The following is a 24517-nucleotide window of genomic DNA, read 5'->3' on the forward strand; positions in this document are numbered from 1 at the left end:
TTTGTGAAAAACGTGTTTTTTTAATTATATTAAGGAATAAGTATATATAATTATTTACTTTCCCCTTTAGCAGCCATAAGATTATTATGAACTGTTGTTTGTAAATGTTTTTTGAAGGAAGATTTACTTACAGTTCTACCACATTTACAAGTAACTTTAATTTTATTACATTCCTTATAGCATTCTTTACATACATATTTATATCCACCTGTTCGATATTTATCTTTATAAAATTCGTCAATACTTTTTTTTAATCATACATTCACTACATTGTCTTAATTGTGGCTTGGCACAGCCTAAAGTGTGCTTTAGCTAACGCTTAGTGTTGTCCATTTAAAGAATATAATTTTTTTTCACTATCTGAAAGCTGCAAAACATCCACACAATGTCCTACACACATTTTCAGTATTTCAGACTCCTCTGACCCTATGTACACAGCATTACACGAAGACTAAGTTCTCAATTAACAGAACCGCTTCTTTTATTTGGGCTGTTATTAAGTACATAGGCGAGTGTGTTGGATATGTTAGCCAAATGGCTAGCACTCTTCACACAAATACGTTATAATGACCTTTCATATGCGCACTCTCATTGGTCAACGAATGTGTGAAGTTTGGCTGAAGTAGAGGAGCATGAAGAATGTATATATAGTTGGAGTTCTACTAACAAAGTATCTTCTAAAAACCAACTTTTTCTTCAATTTATTTGAGGCTCAAATTCATTATTTTCTTAACATTATTCCATTTTAAAATTGGAGAACAAGCGTGAACAATTGATGAATGCGATCTTGAACATCAAAATTAAAAACAAAAATAGAGAAAATTATATCTAAAGTAAAGTATGTTCCCACATTAAAGTAAATGGAACTTACTTCAGCGCCATCTGTTGACAGAAGTTAGAATGCAGTTAGTTCAGACTATTGCTCACAGATGTCGCTCTAGGTACAGTTTGATACAAACAAAATGAAGTACAGTTTCATACATGCAAAATGTATCTACCATGACTCAGCACTTTTGGACTTGTGATTTTCTGTTTAATCTCAAGACTATGAAAATTCGTTTTTACTATAACTTTTCTATTTTTAGAGATATTGGAATTCTGATTGCATTTTTGGTTAGGCCCTGTTCCCTAAAAGTTTGCTACCCACAATACACGGAAGTAAGTCTGGTTGCATAACTCATAGGCGCAAGGGGCAAAATACTTTTTGTTAGTTTCTCAGTCAAATATTAACCGATTTTAAAAATTCAAAATGCTAACATAATCTACATAAAAAGAGCTATCTAGCAAAAATATAATAAAATAAATCGGAAATCATTTAATAAGTAAGATATTAAAATTTTCAGTTTTTATTTTTTCTATCTTTCATAAAATGTTCCAGAAATGTATATAAGCAAGAAGTTAAAACTTTTGTAAATTTTTTAAGTTTCTCATTGATTTGTATAGAAGCAAATGTTAATAATTTAAATTTTTAGTAAGTAATCTGTTTTGCATCGTATGTAAAATTCTTTTACCATACATAATTACATAAGCAAGTGTATCATTTTGAATTTTATCATTAAAAGTTGCACAAAGTTTCATAGTAGTTTTCTGTGTAGCTACAACATTCTTTGTACATTTCATATTGATTACATAAATTGGATAATTATTTATAAAACTAAATGGACTAATATCAGTATCTGATTTTAGTAAAGTAATTCTTTTAAAATCAAGAAATTCATCATATGATTGAAGAAAAATATTGGGCGGATTAATATTACACATTTCTTGAGGAAAAACATCATTTCTACCATTTTTAAATAAATATTCTGTAGTTTAACATGATCAAATAATGACAAATCAACTAATTGATTATTTTATGATTTGTTTGAAATGTAAAAAATACGAAATATGGCATCAAATTCTGTAGAGTTATAGTAATTTGTAATATCTAGTTCAAAACTGTTTTAACCAGATAAACCAGCAACTTCTTGTGTTTGAAGTTTATAAAAAGAAATAGAAATTTTCGGATTTTTAAGAATAATTTCACATTGCTCAAGTTCTTAATTTCGTTCGCATTTAACAACTGGTACAAGAGTTTCCATAGATTCTATAACTATTTTTCCTTCTTTTGGAAAAGTATCTTTTATTTCAATTCCAGCATCATTGTTATGAGACCAAGGAATAATTACAACTCCAGAATATGAACAGCATGTAAAAATTACAGTTAAACCTCCTTCCCACATAATTTCATTATAATCTTTAAAAATCCACCAAGTAATGATAATGGATAAAGTACTTCATTTGTATTACTATTTATTTTTCCCGGATTACTAATATATGTCGTTCTAAACTTATTTTGTCAGTAACAGATGAAGTTAGATGAAGTAAAACAGATGAAGAAATAAAAGGATATTCAATTCTAGATAAAATATTATTTCCTTTCTTTATCATTATAAAATTAAACAGTTTTGCTACTTAATTAAATAATTTTTTGTTTGATTTTCCATCATAAGTTGGATAATCTGTGCCATCACTTCCAATACTACTAAAATTCATATATAATTGTGCATGATTTGGATGAAGCCAACCATGTTGTTGTTGTTGTGGTCTTCAGTCCTGAGACTGGTTTGATGCAGCTCTCTAAGCTACTCTATCCTGTGCAAGCTTCTTCATCTCCCAGTATCTAATGCAACCTACATCCTTCTGAATCTGCTTAGTGTATTCATCTCTTGGTCTCCCTCTACGATTTTTACCCTCCACACTGCCCTCCAATGCTAAATTTGTGATCCTTTGATGCCTCAAAACATGTCCTACCAACCGATCCCTTCTTCTAGTCAAGTTGTGCCACAAACTTCTCTTCTCCCCAATCCTATTCAATACCTCTTCATTAGTTACGTGATCTACCCACCTTATCTTCAGCATTCTTCTGTAGCACCACATTTCGAAAGCTTCTATTCTCTTATTGTCCAAACTAGTTATCGTCCATGTTTCACTACCATACATGGCTACACTCCATACAAATACTTTCAGAAACGACTTCCTGACACTTAAATCTAAACTTGATGTTAACAAATTTCTCTTCTTCAGAAACGCTTTCCTTGCCATTGCCAGTCTACATTTTATATCCTCTCTACTTCGACCATCATCGGTTATTTTACTCCCTAAATAGCAAAACTCCTTTACTACTTTAAGTGTCTCATTTCCTAATCTAATTCCCTCAGCATCACCCGACTTAATTTGACTACATTGCATTATCCTCGTTTTGCTTATATCCTCCTTTCAAGACACTGTCCATTCCATTCAACTGTTCTTCCAAGTCCTTTGCTGTCTCTGACAGAATTACAATGTCATCGGCGAACCTCAAAGTTTTTACTTCTTCTCCATGAATTTTAATACCTACTCCGAATTTTTCTTTTGTTTCCTTTACTGCTTGCTCAATATACAGATTGAATAACATCGGGGAGAGGCTACAACCCTGTCTTACTCCCTTCCCAACCACTGCTTCCCTTTCATGCCCCTCAACTCTTATAACTGCCATCTGGTTTCTGTACAAACTGTAAATAGCCTTTCGCTCCCTGTATTTTACCCCTGCCACCTTCAGAATTTGAAAGAGAGTATTCCAGTTAACATTGTCAAAAGCTTTCTCTAAGTCTACAAATCCTAGGAATGTAGGTTTGCCTTTTCTTAATCTTTCTTCTAAGATAAGTCGTAAGGTCAGTATTGCCTCACGTGTTCCAACATTTCTATGGAATCCAAACTGATCTTCCCCGAGGTCGGCTTCTACCAGTTTTTCCATTCGTCTGTAAAGAATTCGCGTTAGTATTTTGCAGCTGTGACTTATTAAACTGATAGTTCGGTAATTTTCACATCTGTCAACACCTGCTTTCTTTGGGATTGGAATTATTATATTCTTCTTGAAGTCTGAGGGTATTTCGCCTGTCTCATACATCGTGCTCACCAGATGGTAGAGTTTTTTCATGACTGGCTCTCCCAAGGCCATCAGTAGTTCAAATGGAATGTTGTCTACTCCCGGGGCATTGTTTCGACTCAGGTCTTTCAGTGCTCTGTCAAACTCTTCACGCAGTATCTTATCTCCCATTTCGCCTTCATCTACATCCTCTTCCATTTCCATAATATTGTCCTCAAGTACATCGCCCTTGTATAAACCCTCTCTATACTCCTTCCACCTTTCTGCCTTCCCTTCTTTGCTTAGAACTGGGTTTCCATCTGAGCTCTTGATGTTCATACAAGTGGTTCTCTTCTCTCCAAAGGTCTCTTTAATTTTCCTGTAGGCAGTATCTATCTTACCCCTAGTGAGACAAGCCTCTACATCCTTACATTTGTCCTCTAGCCATCCCTGCTTAGCCATTTTGCACTTCCTGTCGATATCATTTTTGAGACATTTGTATTCCTTTTTGCCTGCTTCATTTACTGCATTTTTATATTTTCTCCTTTCATCAATTAAATTCAATATTTCTTCTGTTACCCAAGGATTTCTATTAGCCCTCGTCTTTATACCTACTTGATCCTCTGCTGCCTTCACTACTTCATCCCTCAGAGCTACCCATTCTTCTTCTACTGTATTTCTTTCCCCCATTCCTGTCAATTGTTCCCTTATGCTCTCCCTGAAACTCTGTACAACCTCTGGTTCTTTCAGTTTATCCAGGTCCCATATCCTTAAATTCCCACCTTTTTGCAGTTTCTTCAGTTTCAATCTGCAGTTCATAACCAATAGATTGTGGTCAGAATCCACATCTGCCCCAGGAAATGTCTTACAATTTAAAACCTGGTTCCTAAATCCCTGTCTTACCATTATATAATCTATCTGATACCTTTTAGTATCTCCAGGATTCTTCCAGGTATACAACCTTCTTTTATGATTCTTGAACCAAGTGTTGGCTATGATTAAGTTATGCTCTGTGCAAAATTCTACAAGGTGGCTTCCTCTTTCATTCCTTCCCCCCAATCCATATTCACCTACTATGTTTCCTTCTCTCCCTTTTCCTACTGACGAATTCCAGTCACCCATGACTATTAAATTTTCGTCTCCCTTCACTACCTGAATAATTTCTTTTATCTCGTCATACATTTCATCTATTTCTTCATCATCTGCAGAGGTAGTTGGCATATAAACTTGTACTACTGTAGTAGGCATGGGCTTTGTGTCTATCTTGGCCACAATAATGTGTTCACTGTGCTGTTTGTAGTAGCTAACCCGCACTCCTATTTTTTTATCCATTATTAAACCTACTCCTGCATTACCCCTATTTGATTTTGTATTTATAACCCTGTAATCACCTGACCAAAAGTCTTGTTCCTCCTGCCACCGAACTTCACTAATTCCCACTATATCTAACTTCAACCTATCCATTTCCCTTTTTAAATTTTCTAACCTACCTGCCCGATTAAGGGATCTGACATTCCACGCTCCGATCCGTAGAACGTCAGTTTTCTTTCTCCTGATAACGACGTCCTCCTGAGTAGTCCCCACCCGGAGATCCGAATGGGGGACTATTTTACCTCCGGAATATTTTACCCAAGAGGACACCATCATCATTTAATCATACAGTAGAGCTGCATGTCCTCGGGAAGAATTACGGCTGTAGTTTCCCCTTGCTTGCAGCCGTTCGCAGTACCAGCACAGCAAGGCCGGTTTGGTTAATGTTACAAGGCCAGATCAGTCAATCATCCAGACTGTTGCCCCTGCAACTACTGAAAAGGCTGCTGCCCCTCTTCAGGAACCACATGTTTGTCTGGCCTCTCAACAGATACCCCTCCGTTGTGGTTGCACCTACGGTACGGCCATCTGTATTGCTGAGGCACGCAAACCTCCCCACCAATGGCAAGGTCCATGGTTCATGGGGAAGAAACCAACCATCACCAATATTTATTTCAATTTCTGTATCTTTGTTAGGAACATTTAAATTATTTTTAGTTTTCTTATTCAGAGGGAATGAATAGAATTGATAACTTTCAATTTTATTCATGATGCAGTCTAAGATTGTTTTAGCAGTTACTTATTTATTAAGGAAAAATTTTATTAGAGTTAGCAAAGCAGACTTTAGTCTGTGACTAAGATATTTCTAAAACAACTGTTGCAGTAGCACCATTATAGTCAATTAAATTATCATTTTCATCTGTTATATTAAATTATAAATCTTGAATTGTATTAAAAATAGGTACATTTACAGGATATTTTGGTTCATAAATTTTGGTCAACCAAAATCTGCATTATGTTTAAATGAAGCAATAATATTAGTTTCTTTATGAAAATCATCATTATGTTTTACATACATTCCATCAGCAAGATTAACATTTATATTTATTAATTCAAAAGGAATAATTTTAGGAACATCTTTAGCTGCAGTTTTCTCATTAGGTAAAATAATTTGATTAGTAAAACCAAGTAAACTTCCAATACTATCTGCTAAATCTACACAATTTTACATCACTTATAATAACAATTCTGTTTAAAATTTCATCTGCTTTAATATGTATATTAGCTTTTTCGAATTAATAAATTTTTCTAAATTTTTAAAACTATATATTTTTTTAATAAAATTGCAGCCAAATAGCCATATACAGTTACTTTGCTTAACATTTTACATTTACATTTTACATTTTTGCATATTCATTTATCGATTTCACTCTTTTACTGCACAGTTCTATGTGATATCATTCACAGGCTTCGTTACACAGTTCACATACACATGTTGCGGTTGGGTCGTGATAAGTTTTGTTTTTGCTGATTAGATGATGAAAGCCGTGAGTAGAAAGTCTAGTTACAACATGTCGCTGTTCGAAGTTTGGTGCTGTCCATGAGCGGTTCGTCATTGCTTCAGTGCCATAAAACTCCGGCCATAATTTTTCTCGTTTGTCCTCCATGATCTTCAGTTGCTTTCTGGAAGCCCTGGTGTGTTGCATCATATATCGAAGTCTGATGTCTTCAATTAGGAATGTCTCTCTCGCTAGCAGGTACACTAGTCTAGATCTTGTTGTCTTTCAGAGACCTAGTGCTCTTTTTAGATAGGTCGATTTTACCTTTTCTAGTGTTTCTAGATTTTTTCTGTCATGTGGTCCCATATAACCTCCATCCCATAGGCCAGGATTGGCAAGATTTTTGCGTTGAATAATTTCATTGCCGTTTCTAGACTGAGTAGGCGGATGTTTTTGATGTCCTGTATTGCTATTATTGCTTGGGCTGCACGTTCTGTTGTGTTTTCTGAAGCATTTGGCTGTTGGTTGCAATGTCACTCCTAGGTATTTAAAGTCTGATGAGATTTTTATTTTTTGTCCTCTGATACTGATTTCTGCATTCTTGGGTGTTTTGCCTCTTTTTCTGAAAATTACCATTTCTGTCTTTGTTATGCTTATGTGTAGTTTGTGTTCACTGCACCATCTGTCTATTTTCCCAATGATTCGCTGCAGCTTCTGTATATCTGTTGAACCTACGGCTATGTCGTCAGCGTATGCTTATACATACACATCTTCATTTTCTCCAATTCGGAGTACTTCTTCAGTGGCAAGAATGTACAGCAAAGGGCTCCTTGGGTCATCCTGTAAGACTCCGTTCGATTGCAGAATGGGGTTCGAAAAAGAGAGGTTGTCTGATATTGTAAATAAATTGTATTCGAGGATTGATTTGATTATTCTTGCCCATACGCTATCTTCTCCCATTGTGTTTTCCAGTTTTCGGACTATGAGCTCTCTTTCCAATAGGTCAAAGTCTTTGGTAAAGTCTATGAACACTGTGTAGAACATTTGTTTCTTTTGTAGCGCATCATCGATGTTGTTTAGAAGAAGCCTAACTGCCGTAAGTGTTGATCTTCCGTATCTGAAACCCATTTGTCGTTCTGGGAGATGACTGTCCACAGAGGCTTGGATTTTTTGTGTTATTATCTTTGAAAACATCTTGAATTGAGTATTTTCCAGGGCTATGCCTCTGTACTTGTTTGTGTCCACTGGGTCTCCTCTACCTTTGTAGAGAACTTTTATTGTCGAGTGTCTCCATTGTGTCGGAATTCTTCCAAGTTCCAGGCATTTGTTAAAAAGTTTGGTCCATATGTGTTGGAGGGCCTCTTTTGAATCTTTTATATGTTCATTATATATATTATCAGGTCCTGCTGCTTTTATTACTTCTTTCACATCATCTTCATTTATGGGTTCCCATGTATTGTCTTTTTCCTTAGTTTGATGTTGTTTTTCTTTCTTTGGGGGTGTTTTGAGTCCTCATTTGTTCAGAATCTTACTGAAGTGGTCTTCCCATTCCTTCAGGTCTATATTTGGTGTATGAGCCATTTTTCTTGGTCTTGCTGCTATGTATGGGTCTTTCTCTGCTTCATCCACTTCTCTTTTTGCCTCACTTTCTATGTATTCTTTTTTCTTCTCTTCTATTAGTTTTTTGTAGATTCTCCTCTCTTCTGCGTACAGTTTGTATGTTTCCTCGTCATGCTGGTTTCTTAGTCTGTGGAGGATTCTTAGAACAGTGTTCCTTTTGCTGTAGCATTCAGCATCAAACCATCTTTTGGCCGTCCTTGTTTTGGGGATTGTTTGTATCACTGAATCTTCTATTTGGTCTGTTGCTTCTTCAAGGTCTGCTTCCTCTATGAAAGTTTCTATTTCTGTTAATTGTTCTTGCTCGTTCGTTAATTTTTCTATATCAATTTTTCTTTGTGTGATTTGGTGGGTCTTTCTTGCTGGCGGTGACGTGACGATATTTATTTTTGTCTTCATTGGAATGTGCTTTCGTATAGGAGTAATGGAGTCATGCCATATTGGTTGAATACTTCCTTCTATGTCTCCTCTTGTTAATGCGATATCAATGGTGCCCTTCCCATTGTGGCATATGTATGTAGGTATCTGCCTATAGTTAAGTAGGGTGAAACCAACTCCTTCTAGGGTTTCAACGACTAGTTTTGTTTTATAGTTTTCTGTGTCTATTCTGCAGTTGAGATTGCCTGCAATAATGGTGGGTTTGCTGTCGCATTGTTTGATGAGTGTGACTATTTCGTCAATTATTTCTACAGCATTTGTGTGCGGTTTAAAATAGGCTGCAATTATATTTGTGTTTGCCGCTTCTATTAGCATACTATTTTCTTGTTTTATGATTTTTTTGGTGGGCGTTATCTAGGGTTTCAGTAGGATAGATATTCCTCCCATGGGTCGTCCTCTTTCTCCCTTCTATGCCATTAGGTGATAATTATAGAAATCTTTATGTTGCCAGCTGTCTATCAGGAAGGTTTCTGTTAGAATTGCAAGATCCGAGTTTTGCAGAATGTCTGTTGGTGTTAGGTTAAGAGCACTTTTTACTCCCTCTGTATTCCACAAGACTGTGCTCTTCTGGTTTTCTTCTTAGTTTAGTTGAGCTCTGCTCCCTCTTCCATTGATCGTCTTGGGAAACGAAATCTACATACTTTTATGTTTTCTGGCCAGAATTCTGGTTCTTGTGTGATTTGTAGCTTTTCAAATGGAATGCCTACTTTGAAAGCTTTTTTGTCGCCCAGTGTGCACAGTTCTTCACATTCTAGTTGTGCCAGTATTCCGTTCTTGTTAAGGTATTTCACTACTGTAGCAGTTGTGGTGGTTCTCTTTAAGTTACCGATGTATAACCACGCTGTTGTTTCTGCTGCTTGCATTTCTTCGTCTTTTTTGATACCCATTATGGTTTTATAATTACTCTGGTTTCTTCTGTACCAGCTCCTCCCTGCCACAGTACTCCAAGTTGGTTCCTCTAGTTCATTAACCTGATTTCGGGTTTTATTATGTTGCTCATGTGCATTGATTTGGACTTTTAACTGATTTTGTTGCTGGAGCAGAGGATTTCTGTATATTGTCGTTCCCTCTGGTTTAACGTTGTTGTTGTATTTAGTTTGTATGTTGTTTCCATCTGTTTTGGTTTTCTCTGCATCTAGGTGGCTTTCCTTTTCTAGACTTTTCTTTATTGGCTCTTGCATTAATATCCCTAGTTGGTTTTTTAGGAAATCAGTTATCTCCTCCACTTTATGCCTCAGTCCTCCCATTTCCGTCTTATTTCCGTCTTTTTTTGCTTTTTCCAGAAAGCTACCCACACCGATGTCTCCGTTGAAGTTCTTCTCATATCCCATAGGTGTCTCTTCCGTCCGTCTTTGTCTGCTATGTGCTGTTTCCTGCGTTTCGCCAATAGATGTCACTAGGTGACTAGCAGTCCACTGTCCGCTATGTGCTGTTTCCTGTGTTTCGCCAATAGATGTCGCTACGTGCCCAGCAGGCCACTGTACGCTATGTGCTGTTTCCTGAGTTTCTCCGATAGATGTCGCTAGTTGTCCACCAGTGCAGCTGTCTTCTCCCGCGCTCGTCTCTTGTTGGATGTTCCTAACCTCTCCTGCAGGATTCCTATTCTCCACCTTATTTGCTTTTCTTTCGTTTTTCAAAGATCCTAAACATTTTCTTATTTCACTCACCGCCTCTAGTAAATTGTTCTTCGTTTCCTTCTTCATATATCCTCCGCCTTCTGCCACTTTTTCGATCATCACAAGAGCGTTCTCAATACGATACACTGCACTGTCCGCCATCTTTATTCATATTGACCTATAGAAATTTCTATCGTTTCTCCATCACAATAAAGTTTATTATTTTTTGTTGTAATATTTGGTGTTAAGAAAGTTGAATGAAAATCAACTAGTGAAACATTAGTATAACTATCACATATTGGAACTGTTAATGTTTTTCCAAGTATTGAAGATTTATCACTAAGTTGAAATAATATGCTCATTTACTACTGAAAACATTATTAAATAAATGAATAAAACAGATTTTGAACCTAAAGTAAGAATTCCAGAAAATAAGTTAAAAAACAAACATGGTAAACTTTTACCAAATTCTATTAGATGTGCGATAATTGGACCAAGTGAGTGTGGAAAAACATTAATGATTGATAATTATATTTTAGCTCCAGGATGGTTAAATTAGAATAAAATTAAGCATTTATGTGTTTATTCAAAAAGCTTAGATCAGCCAAAGTATCAAGAATTTATAAAACAATGTAAAAATTGAAGATAAAATTAATGAAAATATTGTTAGTTTTATTGAAAATAAAATGCATCTAACACTCGCTCGTGACTTCCTGGCAAACTGCTTGGGATTTTCACGGCCTGTTACGCATACAGCGCCTTATGTTACGCATACAGCGAGTGTGCATGGGTTGGCTACAATGTTTTCTGTGGCAAATGAAGCGCTAAGAACGTGGAACGTCGTCTCTTTGCTGTTTACCGTTTCGAATTAGTTCAGTGTTGCGCCTGTTGTTGGTAGTATTATACTTCTTGTGTAAAGCATTTTTCTGGTTACGATGCCACGTTTTAGTAACCGTGTATATAAGAAGAGGAAGAACATAGGGAAAAGAAAATTAACACTAATACCAAGTTGCGATACTACAATTACTGAAACAGTGCGTTCTTCTGCTAAGCAACACATGGCCATTCATAGCCCTGTGACATCTTCTAGCAAACACTACCTTGGGGATGGTGACTCCAAAGGTTTCAAGACTATAGAGGAACTGAAACCATATGGAAATGAATTTATAGTTGAAAAGTTGGAATGCATTGGGCATGTGCAAAAGCGTATGGGTGCACGGCATCGAAGGCTCAAACAAACTTTGGGTTCAAGTAATTCAGTGATGGAAAGACAATAGGAGGGAGAGGCAGGCTTACTGATCAGGTGATTGAACGTCTATAGAGATAGTATGGGTATGCTATAAGGCAAAATACTAGTAATGTTAGAGGTATGCGAAAAGCAGTGTGGGCATTGTTCCTATCCAAAACCTATTTCAGTTCATATGAGAAATTTAGGTATTGAAAATTTTCGAATTGAATATGTAAAATCAGTTGTAGTTTCATCACGAAAAGAACTCAGAACAGAAGAGCAGAATGAAATAGAAAAATATTATAAGTCGATTTTATTAAATGTACTTTTAGCATACTCTTACAATCGTAAAGAGACAAGAGATCAAGAGGAAAAAACGCATAGTTAGAAGAGATTATCATAAGCAAGATCCGGAATGGCATGAAAATGAGGAAAATAGAAATAAACATAGAATGCAAATAAAACGAAGCAAAGAAAAGCTACTGAATGAAGCGTTTATGTAGCAATGTAGAATAGGAATATAAAAACCTCTATTTAATTTTTAACTATATAAATGAATAACTTTACAATTGATTATACTTCGCTAGATAGTAGTCAGACTAAACCAAAATCAATTAAATTAAAGTTAAGTAATGAACAGTTAAATGCAATTGAACCATATTTAACAGTGGCTCAAAAAAGGAAATAAAGAAAAGAAAGTTGGTGGAAATTTACTTTTTACATTAGGTATTCCTGTTGTAAAAAAAATTATTTAATATTTAACAAAAAAGGAAGATGGTAAAGGACTAACACAACATTAAGGCGGATCTTTACCATTATTATTATCTGCATTACCATATTTAGCAACAATTGGTTCTTTAGCTGCTGGATCTTCCGCAAATGCAATTGGATTTATAAATGAAAATAACGCTGATAAAGAATTAGAAGAACAAAAAAGACATAACTTCAGAAAAGAAAATAAATCAGGAACTAGAATAAAGAAAAACAAAAAAATCCAAAAAGTAATTAGTAAATATCCTTATGCGCTAAATAATTTTGATATAGAGGAACTTACTAAACAATTGAAAATTAAACACTTTCATGGTGTATATGTGATTGATGAATAACCAAATAAGCCATTTAACATTGAATGTGGTATAGTAAATTTAGATACATCTGATAATCCTGGTACACACTGGATTTGTTATTATAAAAATAAAGATAATAAAGTTGTTTTTGATTTATTTGGCAGTAATATTCCAAAGCAGTTAGTTAACTATTTAGGGAAAAGCGAATTATATTACAATAGAGAAAAAATAAAAAATTTTGATGAAGTAATATGTGGTCATTTATATTTATTCGTTTTAAAATTACTATGTGATAATTATAATTTTAATGATATTTTAGGTGAAATAAATGGACATTTTTAGAAATAAGATACATCTAAAAGCAGAAGTAAAGCTGTGAGTACCGGGCGTGAGTCGTGATTCGGTAGCTCAGATTGTAGAGCACTTGCACACAAAAGGCAAAGGTCCCGAGTTCGAGTCTCGGTCGGGCACACAGTTTTAATCTGCCAGGAAGTTTCATATCAGCGCACACTCCATTGCAGACTGAAAATCTCATTCTGGAAGATACATCTAATTAAACAAAAAGAACAAGTAGTTAAGACAACTACATTAAATTTAGAAAATATTGAAAATATCGAAAATACTGTTAAACAACTACAATCATCAATAGATCCAAAGATTTCAGTAGGATAGATATTCCTCCCATGGGTCGTCCTCTTTCTCCCTTCTATGCCATTAGGTGATAATTATAGAAATCTTTATGTTGCCAGCTGTCTATCAGGAAGGTTTCTGTTAGAATTGCAAGATCCGAGTTTTGCAGAATGTCTGTTGGTGTTAGGTTAAGAGCACTTTTTACTCCCTCTGTATTCCACAAGACTGTGCTCTTCTGGTTTTCTTCTTAGTTTAGTTGAGCTCTGCTCCCTCTTCCATTGATCGTCTTGGGAAACGAAATCTACATACTTTTATGTTTTCTGGCCAGAATTCTGGTTCTTGTGTGATTTGTAGCTTTTCAAATGGAATGCCTACTTTGAAAGCTTTTTTGTCGCCCAGTGTGCACAGTTCTTCACATTCTAGTTGTGCCAGTATTCCGTTCTTGTTAAGGTATTTCACTACTGTAGCAGTTGTGGTGGTTCTCTTTAAGTTACCGATGTATAACCACGCTGTTGTTTCTGCTGCTTGCATTTCTTCGTCTTTTTTGATACCCATTATGGTTTTATAATTACTCTGGTTTCTTCTGTACCAGCTCCTCCCTGCCACAGTACTCCAAGTTGGTTCCTCTAGTTCATTAACCTGATTTCGGGTTTTATTATGTTGCTCATGTGCATTGATTTGGACTTTTAACTGATTTTGTTGCTGGAGCAGAGGATTTCTGTATATTGTCGTTCCCTCTGGTTTAACGTTGTTGTTGTATTTAGTTTGTATGTTGTTTCCATCTGTTTTGGTTTTCTCTGCATCTAGGTGGCTTTCCTTTTCTAGACTTTTCTTTATTGGCTCTTGCATTAATATCCCTAGTTGGTTTTTTAGGAAATCAGTTATCTCCTCCACTTTATGCCTCAGTCCTCCCATTTCCGTCTTATTTCCGTCTTTTTTTGCTTTTTCCAGAAAGCTACCCACACCGATGTCTCCGTTGAAGTTCTTCTCATATCCCATAGGTGTCTCTTCCGTCCGTCTTTGTCTGCTATGTGCTGTTTCCTGCGTTTCGCCAATAGATGTCGCTAGGTGACTAGCAGTCCACTGTCCGCTATGTGCTGTTTCCTGTGTTTCGCCAATAGATGTCGCTACGTGCCCAGCAGGCCACTGTACGCTATGTGCTGTTTCCTGAGTTTCTCCGATAGATGTCGCTAGTTGTCCACCAGTGCAGCTGTCTTCTCCCGCGCTCGTCTCTTGTTGGATGTTCCTAACCTCTCCTGCAGGATTCCTATTCTCCACCTTATTTGCTTTTCTTTCGTTTTTCAAAGATCCTAAACATTTTCTTATTTCACTCACCGCCTCTAGTAAATTGTTCTTCGTTTCCTTCTTCATATATCCTCCGCCTTCTGCCACTTTTTCGATCATCACAAGAGCGTTCTCAATACGATACACTGCACTGTCCGCCATCTTTATTCATATTGACCTATAGAAATTTCTATCGTTTCTCCATCACAATAAAGTTTATTATTTTTTGTTGTAATATTTGGTGTTAAGAAAGTTGAATGAAAATCAACTAGTGAAACATTAGTATAACTATCACATATTGGAACTGTTAATGTTTTTCCAAGTATTGAAGATTTATCACTAAGTTGAAATAATATGCTCATTTACTACTGAAAACATTATTAAATAAATGAATAAAACAGATTTTGAACCTAAAGTAAGAATTCCAGAAAATAAGTTAAAAAACAAACATGGTAAACTTTTACCAAATTCTATTAGATGTGCGATAATTGGACCAAGTGAGTGTGGAAAAACATTAATGATTGATAATTATATTTTAGCTCCAGGATGGTTAAATTAGAATAAAATTAAGCATTTATGTGTTTATTCAAAAAGCTTAGATCAGCCAAAGTATCAAGAATTTATAAAACAATGTAAAAATTGAAGATAAAATTAATGAAAATATTGTTAGTTTTATTGAAAATAACGGTGAAATTATTCCTTTAGATGAATGTGAAGATAATTCAGTTGTGGTATTCGATGATTTCATTGTAGAAAATCAAGATGTTGTGAGAGAATATTTTACTAGTGGCAGACACAAAGGTATAGATTGCTTTTATTTAGCTCCAACTTATTCGAAAATACTTAAACAATTAGTTAGAGACAATCAAAATTTTTTAATTATCTGTTGACAAGATGATACAAATTTAAATCATATTTATCATGAATTTGTTGGTGGAGATTTAAAGTTTGATAATTTTAAAGAAATGTGTAGTAAATGTTGGAATGATGGGTTCGGATTTTTCACAATAGATATGTCTATAAAACCAAATGAAGGTAAGTTTAGAAATAAAATACAACATTTATTAACAACATAAACATTAAATGTAAACATAAATTTTAACATAAACATAAACAAATGTAAACATAAATGTTAAACATAACTGATGCTTTTTCTCCCTTAGTAAATGTTTACAAAGTATGATGAAAAGTTGTTAAATAAGCTAAACAAAATAAAAAGAAAGCTGAAGAAATAAAAGAACAATTTAAGCTTTGGAAAAAACAACCAAGAATAGAATATGAAAAATATAAAAAGGAAGATCAACCTGTTATTGATGCAATTGAACAAGTTAAACAAGGAGTCGAAGTATTAGGAGATAATGTTCTCAGAGCAATTGAAGAAAATACAGAAGTTGAAAAACAAATGATTGCATATCGTCATCATATAGAAGATTTTGCAGATTTATCGCCAATTAAACCATTAAAAGATTGATCTGATGACATTCCTGGAAAATATGATTACACATTAAGTGAATCAGGAATTCAAGATGTATTAAATAAATACCAAGAAGAAATAGAATCAAGTAGTCATCAAAATGAAAATAAGATAAATGAAACTAAAAAGATAAATGTAAGTGAAAGAATGTTAAAGTACATTAATCATAGTGAAGATAAAATTTTTGGTTTAAGGTAGCCAGAGGTGGTCAAATCCAAAAAATTACGATTTTTTTTTGCTACCGAAAATTAATTGGAACATTCCTTTGAATTATTGTTCTACTCGCCCTAGAAGTAGAGTTATTACCATTTTCCCCCATGCCTGCAGAGGAAATGGGCGGCCGCTGAATGCATCTAACACTCTCTCGTGACTTCCTGGCAAACTGCTTGGGATTTTCTCGGCCTGTTACGCATACAGCGCCTTATGTTACGCATACAGCGAGTGTGCATGGGTTGGATACAATGTTTTCTGTGGCAAATGAAGCGCTAAGAACGTGGAACGTCGTCTCTTTGCTGTTTACCGTTTCGAATTAGTTCAGTGTTGCGCCTGTTGTTGGTAGTATTATACTTCTTGTGTAAAGCATTTTTCTGGTTACGATGCCACGTTTTAGTAACCGTGTATATAAGAAGAGGAAGAACATAGGGAAAAGAAAATTAACACTAATACCAAGTTGCGATACTACAATTACTGAAACAGTGCGTTCTTCTGCTAAGCAACACATGGCCATTCATAGCCCTGTGACATCTTCTAGCAAACACTACCTTGGGGATGGTGACTCCAAAGGTTTCAAGACTATAGAGGAACTGAAACCATATGGAAATGAATTTATAGTTGAAAAGTTGGAATGCATTGGGCATGTGCAAAAGCGTATGGGTGCACGGCATCGAAGGCTCAAACAAACTTTGGGTTCAAGTAATTCAGTGATGGAAAGACAATAGGAGGGAGAGGCAGGCTTACTGATCAGGTGATTGAACGTCTATAGAGATAGTATGGGTATGCTATAAGGCAAAATACTAGTAATGTTAGAGGTATGCGAAAAGCAGTGTGGGCATTGTTCCTTCATACTGCCTCTTCCAATGAATACCCTCAACACAGCCTGTGCCCAAAAGATTCCTGGTGCAAATATAATGCAAAAAAGGACTATGATCACAAACATGGTTTGCCAGCAGCTGTGATAAATGCAATAAAACCAATTTTTCATGGCTTAGCACAGCCAGAATTGTTACACAAATGTCTACACAGAAAGACGCAGAATCCTAATGAGTGCGTAAAAAATTTGATCTTGAAAGTTATTACTAAAAGGGTGTTTGTAAGCATAAAAACACTGCACTTTGGCATTTATGATGCAATAGCAACCTACAACCAAGGGAACAGTGTGAAGTGTGAAGTTCTGAAGGCATTAGGATTTACAGCTGGGGTGAACACTGTACGAGCACTAAGAAATATTGACAGAGAAAGGATAAGAGGAGCAGAAAGAAGAGAAAGGCATATGAAGTATGATGGAAGAACAGGCCAGAAAAGAAGACAGAGGAGGATGCTTTTGGAGGATGAAGAAGAAGACCCTGATAATCTATCCTATAGTGCAGGAATGTATTGAGAAACTTTGATAGCCATTTCCCATAAATTAGAATTTTTCGAATATAAGGAACATTTTCTCAAAATCCACTCAAGCTAGAGAGATGAAATTTTTATACAGCACTCCTAGTGGTCAAACTTACATTGTAACACAGCCATTTGGCAATATGTTCAGTAGTTTAATTTCAGTTTAATTATAAAGCAATTATTTGTAAAAAAATTTGGGTCATTAATAAAAAAAAAATAATTGGACGAAAACTAGAAAAGATACTCCAAAATCCCTCTGTCATAACTGCAATACTAAACCACTCTATATGTAAAAAAAATTCAAATTTTTTCTATTTGGTAGTTTATTCATAAATGTTCCTCAAACTTAGTGATTTTAACATGGGCAGCTTAGTCACCTCCGGCTCCCCTTAAAACTTGTTGGCATGTTTAAATATGTTGGTAATTTACCTGTTGAATATAGTGGAGATAAATTAAAAATTGGTGAAAAAACATATGAAGGTACAGATGGATTAATGAGACATTTAACTGAAAAACAAATTACTATAGATTATATGAATGCAAATTTCGATGGTCTAGATTTATCAAATCATGCAGATATAATATATAATTCAGGTGCATTGTATTCTGCTAATAATCCAAATAAAATAAGATCAAGTAAAGGTAATAAATATAAATATTTGATAAAATCAATTGTTGATGATTATCTTCCAAACTTAAGAAGACATACTATAGATGATTCAGAACCAAGTTCTCCTGAAAAAATAGGTGAAGGTTTAATTAAAAAATATACAGATAAATCAATTGTATATGTTTGGATGGATGACATTAGACAATTAATTGATAGATTAGCAGTTATTCATGGTGAAGAACTAGCTGGTAATAAGAATTATTGTAAAGAAAAACTTAGTATTGCTCAAATGTTAACAAATAAATTTAGTGACTTTGTAATTGATAATTCCATATTTTATTAGATTTTTGAATAATCTTCCACATACATTTGGGAAAAGTGATAAATATGGAAAAGGATTAGTAAATTGGGTTTTAAATAATGTTCCAATGCCTGAGATGCATCTACCAGGATATAATTACTGTGGACCATTTACTAAACTTGAAGAAAGACTACCTTGTGGTGATCCAGGAATAAATCCATTAGATGAAGCTTGTAAACAACATGATATAGCATACAGAGATCATAAAGATTCACAAACTGGACATGAAGCAGATAAACATAATGAGTTATCTGCAAAAGAAAGAATGCATGCAAGTGATGCTAGTTTTAAAAAGAAAATTGCTGCAACAGCAGTTAGAGGCATTATATATGGTAAACAGAAACTAGGTATGGGAATTGATGTTGATGAAAATGGTTCAGGTTTATGAAATGTTTGTTATTATTTTTTCTCTAATAAAATTTCCTGCATCTAAATGAATGTACTACATGGTACAATATACAAGATTACAAACAGCATTGACAATAAAATATACATTGGAAGCACAACAACAAAATTATGTTTAAGAGTGACAGGACATCGATGTGATGCAAGAAATGGAAATCCAAAACCTATTTCAGTTCATATGAGAAATTTAGGTATTGAAAATTTTCGAATTGAATATGTAAAATCAGTTGTAGTTTCATCACGAAAAGAACTCAGAACAGAAGAGCAGAATGAAATAGAAAAATATTATAAGTCGATTTTATTAAATATACTTTTAGCATACTCTTACAATCGTAAAGAGACAAGAGATCAAGAGGAAAAAACGCATAGTTAGAAGAGATTATCATAAGCAAGATCCAGAATGGCATGAAAATGAGGAAAATAGAAATAAACATAGAATGCAAATAAAACGAAGCAAAGAAAAGCTACTGAATGAAGCTTTTATGTAGCAATGTAGAATAGGAATATAAAAACCTCTATTTAATTTTTAACTATATAAATGAATAACTTTACAATTGATTATACTTCGCTAGATAGTAGTCAGACTAAACCAAAATCAATTAAATTAAAGTTAAGTAATGAACAGTTAAATGCAATTGAACCATATTTAACAGTGGCTCAAAAAAGGAAATAAAGAAAAGAAAGTTGGTGGAAATTTACTTTTTACATTAGGTATTCCTGTTGTAAAAAAAATTATTTAATATTTAACAAAAAAGGAAGATGGTAAAGGACTAACACAACATTAAGGCGGATTTTTACCATTATTATTATCTGCATTACCATATTTAGCAACAATTGGTTCTTTAGCTGCTGGATCTTCCGCAAATGCAATTGGATTTATAAATGAAAATAACGCTGATAAAGAATTAGAAGAACAAAAAAGACATAACTTCAGAAATGAAAATAGATCAGGAACTAGAATAAAGAAAAACAAAAAAATCCAAAAAGTAATTAGTAAATATCCTTATGCGCTAAATAATTTTGATATAGAGGAACTTACTAAACAATTGAAAATTAAACACTTTCATGGTGTATATGTGATTGATGAATAACCAAATAAGCCATTTAACATTGAATGTGGTATAGTAAATTTAGATACATCTGATAATCCTGGTACACACTGGATTTGTTATTATAAAAATAAAGATAATAAAGTTGTTTTTGATTTATTTGGCAGTAATATTCCAAAGCAGTTAGTTAACTATTTAGGAAAAAGCGAATTATATTACAATAGAGAAAAAATAAAAAATTTTGATGAAGTAATATGTGGTCATTTATATTTATTCGTTTTAAAATTACTATGTGATAATTATAATTTTAATGATATTTTAGGTGAAATAAATGGACATTTTTAGAAATAAGATACATCTAAAAGCAGAAGTAAAGCTGTGAGTACCGGGCGTGAGTCGTGATTCGGTAGCTCAGATTGTAGAGCACTTGCACACAAAAGGCAAAGGTCCCGAGTTCGAGTCTCGGTTGGGCACACAGTTTTAATCTGCCAGGAAGTTTCATATCAGCGCACACTCCATTGCAGACTGAAAATCTCATTCTGGAAGATACATCTAATTAAACAAAAAGAACAAGTAGTTAAGACAACTACATTAAATTTAGAAAATATTGAAAATATCGAAAATACTGTTAAACAACTACAATCATCAATAGATCCAAAGATAGCTAACGTAATTTAAACAATTTCGTATGAATTTAATGTTATTTTTAAAGTAACTATAGGATATATTGGTTTTAAAGGTACAAGACTTGCTGATGTAAATGATCCAATCGATGCAAAAGTTGTAGTTAACTAACAATACTTAGAAAAAGGTTATGTTACAAAAACTGAATACACAAATATTTTAACACAATTTAATAATTATTTTACCAAAAAAGAAATAGGAAAAGGTTTTTCAGATTATTTCACAAAAACAGATTTAACTCCATACTCAGAACAGTTAAGTAATCTTAAAGAAAAATTATATAATAAACAAATAATTGAATTTACAATTATGATGGGTGGTGAAGAAAAAATGTATAATTTGAATATGATTTTAAACTTAAAGGAATTATTATTGTTGTTAAAAATATAAATAGAGATTTAAACTTGATATAACAGTCAGTGTAGCTGATAATCTATATAAAATAAATAATAATATTCAATCAATAATGGTACATAAATCAAATTTTACAAGTGTAATATTGAAAGATTCTGTTCCTGTAGATGTAAATATAACTGATTTTGGTGAAATAATTTAAAATTTAATAAATTTTTATCTATATAAATGGAAAATCATACATCACATAATTATCATATTTATTGTTTAAAGTGTAACAGGTTAACTGATACACATAATCCGCAAGAGTAACAGCTAAAAATGAAAGACAAAGAATTGAAGGTCTTTGTACAGTTTTTAAATCTAAAAAGAGTAAATTTGTTAAAAAAATTTTGTAGATGAACAGAGTTACAAGACTGCAAAAGCAGTAGATGGTGAAGGTTTAAATAATAATAATGTTCGTGAAAATATAATTAATGTATTACATAAACCTATGAGAACGAATTTTGAAAGAAGAAATGTTGTTTCTTTTAGTATAGATGATTTATGGCAAGCTGATTTAGTTGAAACGGATTCAGATAATTTAAAAGGTATTTCTAAAATAAATAAAGGAAATAAATATTTATTGACTGTTATTGATGTCTTTTCAAAATTTGCTTGGGCTGTTCCTATTAAAGATAAAACAGCCAAAAATATAGTTGATGCGTTCAAGAAATTTTTATAGATAGACGACCAAATAATTTACAAACAGATAATGGTAAAAAATTCCATTTCAAAGAATTTAAGGAATTAATGGAGAAATATAACATTAATCATAATTCTACTTTTTCAGAATTAAAAGCATCTGTTTTTGATCGTTTTACCTGAACATTTAAAGAAAAGATGTGGAAGAAATTTTCTCTACAAGGAAATTATAAATGGATAAATTTAAAGATATAATTTATGAATATAACAACACAAAACATTCTACAGTAAAAATGAAGACATTAGAAGTAAATGAAAAAAATTGAAAATAACTGACATTGTCTCTACTGAAGGTGACGCTAAATTTAAAAAAGGTGATAAAGTGAGAATTAGAAAACTTAAAGGTCTTTTTGAAAAAGGATATACAGCTAATTGGTCAACAGAAATATTTGACATTGAAGATGTTGTTTATTCTAACCCAGTCACATCTAAATTAAAAGATATATAAAGGAAATTTTTATGAACAAGAACTGCAGAAAACGAAATATCCAGATGTATACTTAGTTGAAAAAGTTTTAAGTAAGAAAGGAGATAAAGTTTATGTTAAAGTTTAGGTTTTGATAATTCACACAATAGTTGGGTAAATAAAGATTAAGTAATTTTATAGTAGTTCAGTTTGATTAGCGACTGCTAAAGCAGTCTTTGACTGCGACAAGACTAATTATGTCATGAATCAATTGTTCTTGAGTATAGTTATTCAAAATATTGAAATAGTTCATATGACAGTCAATCCTTAAATTTTCTTTCATTCTTTGATACAGATTTATTGAATTAGGATTATAGTTCAATCTTAACTTTTCTTCACGATTTGGATGTCTATCTTCGATTTTATATAGTTTTTTCTGTAAATTTTTGTTGTGTTCTAATGACATAATAATCATATTGACAATCATCATCAAATAATTTTAAGAAGAATGAATGTTGGTCTTAAGTTTCATTAATTGTTTTAGGAACTACATGTGGTAATAAGTTATTTATTTCTCCATTTCTTTTACCTATTCTTTCCTAAGCCATATTAACTGTTTCTCTTGAATTTTCGATTTGTTTTTTATCCCGTTTACGTATTTCATGTAAAGATTCTATTTGATATTTATAAGCATCAATCATCTCTTTTCTAATCTTATATCACCATGTTTTCTAATTGATGGCAAAACTTCTTCATAAACCCAATCTTGAAAATCTGCAAAAGGCATTTTCGATTTCATAACTAGAGAATAGACCAGATTCATTGATAAATTTTGTTGAATTTTTTAGATATTTTGGTAGCACTGAAATAGTGCTACCAAAATTCTGATATGTTTTTCAGTATTTATGTTTAGCATTATTATTAATATCATTCCTAGGTCTGATGTATCCTAACAGATCAGCAACTTGATTTGCGTTAAACCATAGATTATTTTCTTAATCAATAATCATTAAAACTTGCTTATTGTTCTAAGTAAGCTTATTGTTAATGATATCTACAATTGACTCTACTTAAGAGAAATATATTTTATTAGTTTTGCAAAAAATAAACATAATGCGAAAATTGTAGTTTGTATTTAAGATTAAATTAAATTAGAAAATTTAACTTTTATATAAATCTATTAAAAATTATTTCTTACAAATGGAAAACCAAAACGAAATGCAATCTAAAGAAAAACATACTTACGAACTAATGGAGGTATATGAAAAAGATATTCATTTTCCTATTTGTCTAAGTGATTAAAATAATAATCAATTTGTTAAAACAAGCTGTAAGCATATTTTTCTTAAGAATGTATTGATGAATAGTTTAAGGAAAAAGAAAATTGTCCACTTTGTAGAAGTATTATTAAAACTAAAGAACCAACATTAAAAGATGTATTAGCTGCACTTGATTCTTTAACCATAACTACAAGCTCTTTTGATCTTTTATTTGATAGAAAACGACAATTTAGAAATCAGGATATGAATCAGACGCTGATTATTGGTGATGATTAGTTTTAAAATAATTTATATGAATAATTTAAAATATAAAAAATTTACTTTTTTACAGTTCTAATAAATTTTTTCTATACAAATGGATCACGTTCAAGTTCAACAAGATACTTTCCCAAAAACTAAATTTTCTAAATATTGAAATACAGAGAAATCATTTGATAATCTCACTTCACAAAAGTATACAAAAGATGGTTATAGAACTATATGTAGACCATGTTTAAATAAATATCATGAAGAAAATTAAATTAAAAATCGAATTCCTTGCGTATGTGGAAAAAGTGTTGCTAAATATTATTTTTAGGAACAGTTAAGACGAAATGCAAGTGAAGAACATGCAAAAATGGAAAATGGAGAAAAATCTAAATCTACAATGAATAATGAAGAATAATGAAGTTATAAGTGAAGAAAAAAAAGAATGTAAAATTTGTCAAAAAATTAAAGATTTAAGATAACCATAAAGATAAACATAATAATAAATGTAAGAAATGTACTTTAGAATATATTAAGAATAAGAAAGCTTTAACTTTAAATAATAATCCTTTATGATTAATTATCCATCCATCTTTAAATAATTGACATTTTATTTAAAAAATTATTTTTTCAAATCTAATAAATTTTTTTGTAATAAATAGAATATCAAAATGGGGAGTAACATCGCTGCTCAACTAGAACAGCTTGTTAATCAACTACAACAAT

General features: G+C 32.8%; 1 protein-coding gene across 1 annotated transcript in view; it reads left to right on the top strand.

Annotated features, from left to right (window-relative positions):
- The window catches only part of LOC126156153 (glutamate receptor ionotropic, kainate 2-like), a 281981-nt gene that overhangs the window by 185280 nt on the left and 72184 nt on the right, over positions 1–24517 (top strand). The gene's annotated exons all lie outside the window — the stretch shown is intronic.

The sequence above is a fragment of the Schistocerca cancellata genome, chromosome 2 (genome assembly GCF_023864275.1).
Source record: "Schistocerca cancellata isolate TAMUIC-IGC-003103 chromosome 2, iqSchCanc2.1, whole genome shotgun sequence".
In the NCBI taxonomy this organism is placed as follows: domain Eukaryota; kingdom Metazoa; phylum Arthropoda; class Insecta; order Orthoptera; family Acrididae; genus Schistocerca; species Schistocerca cancellata.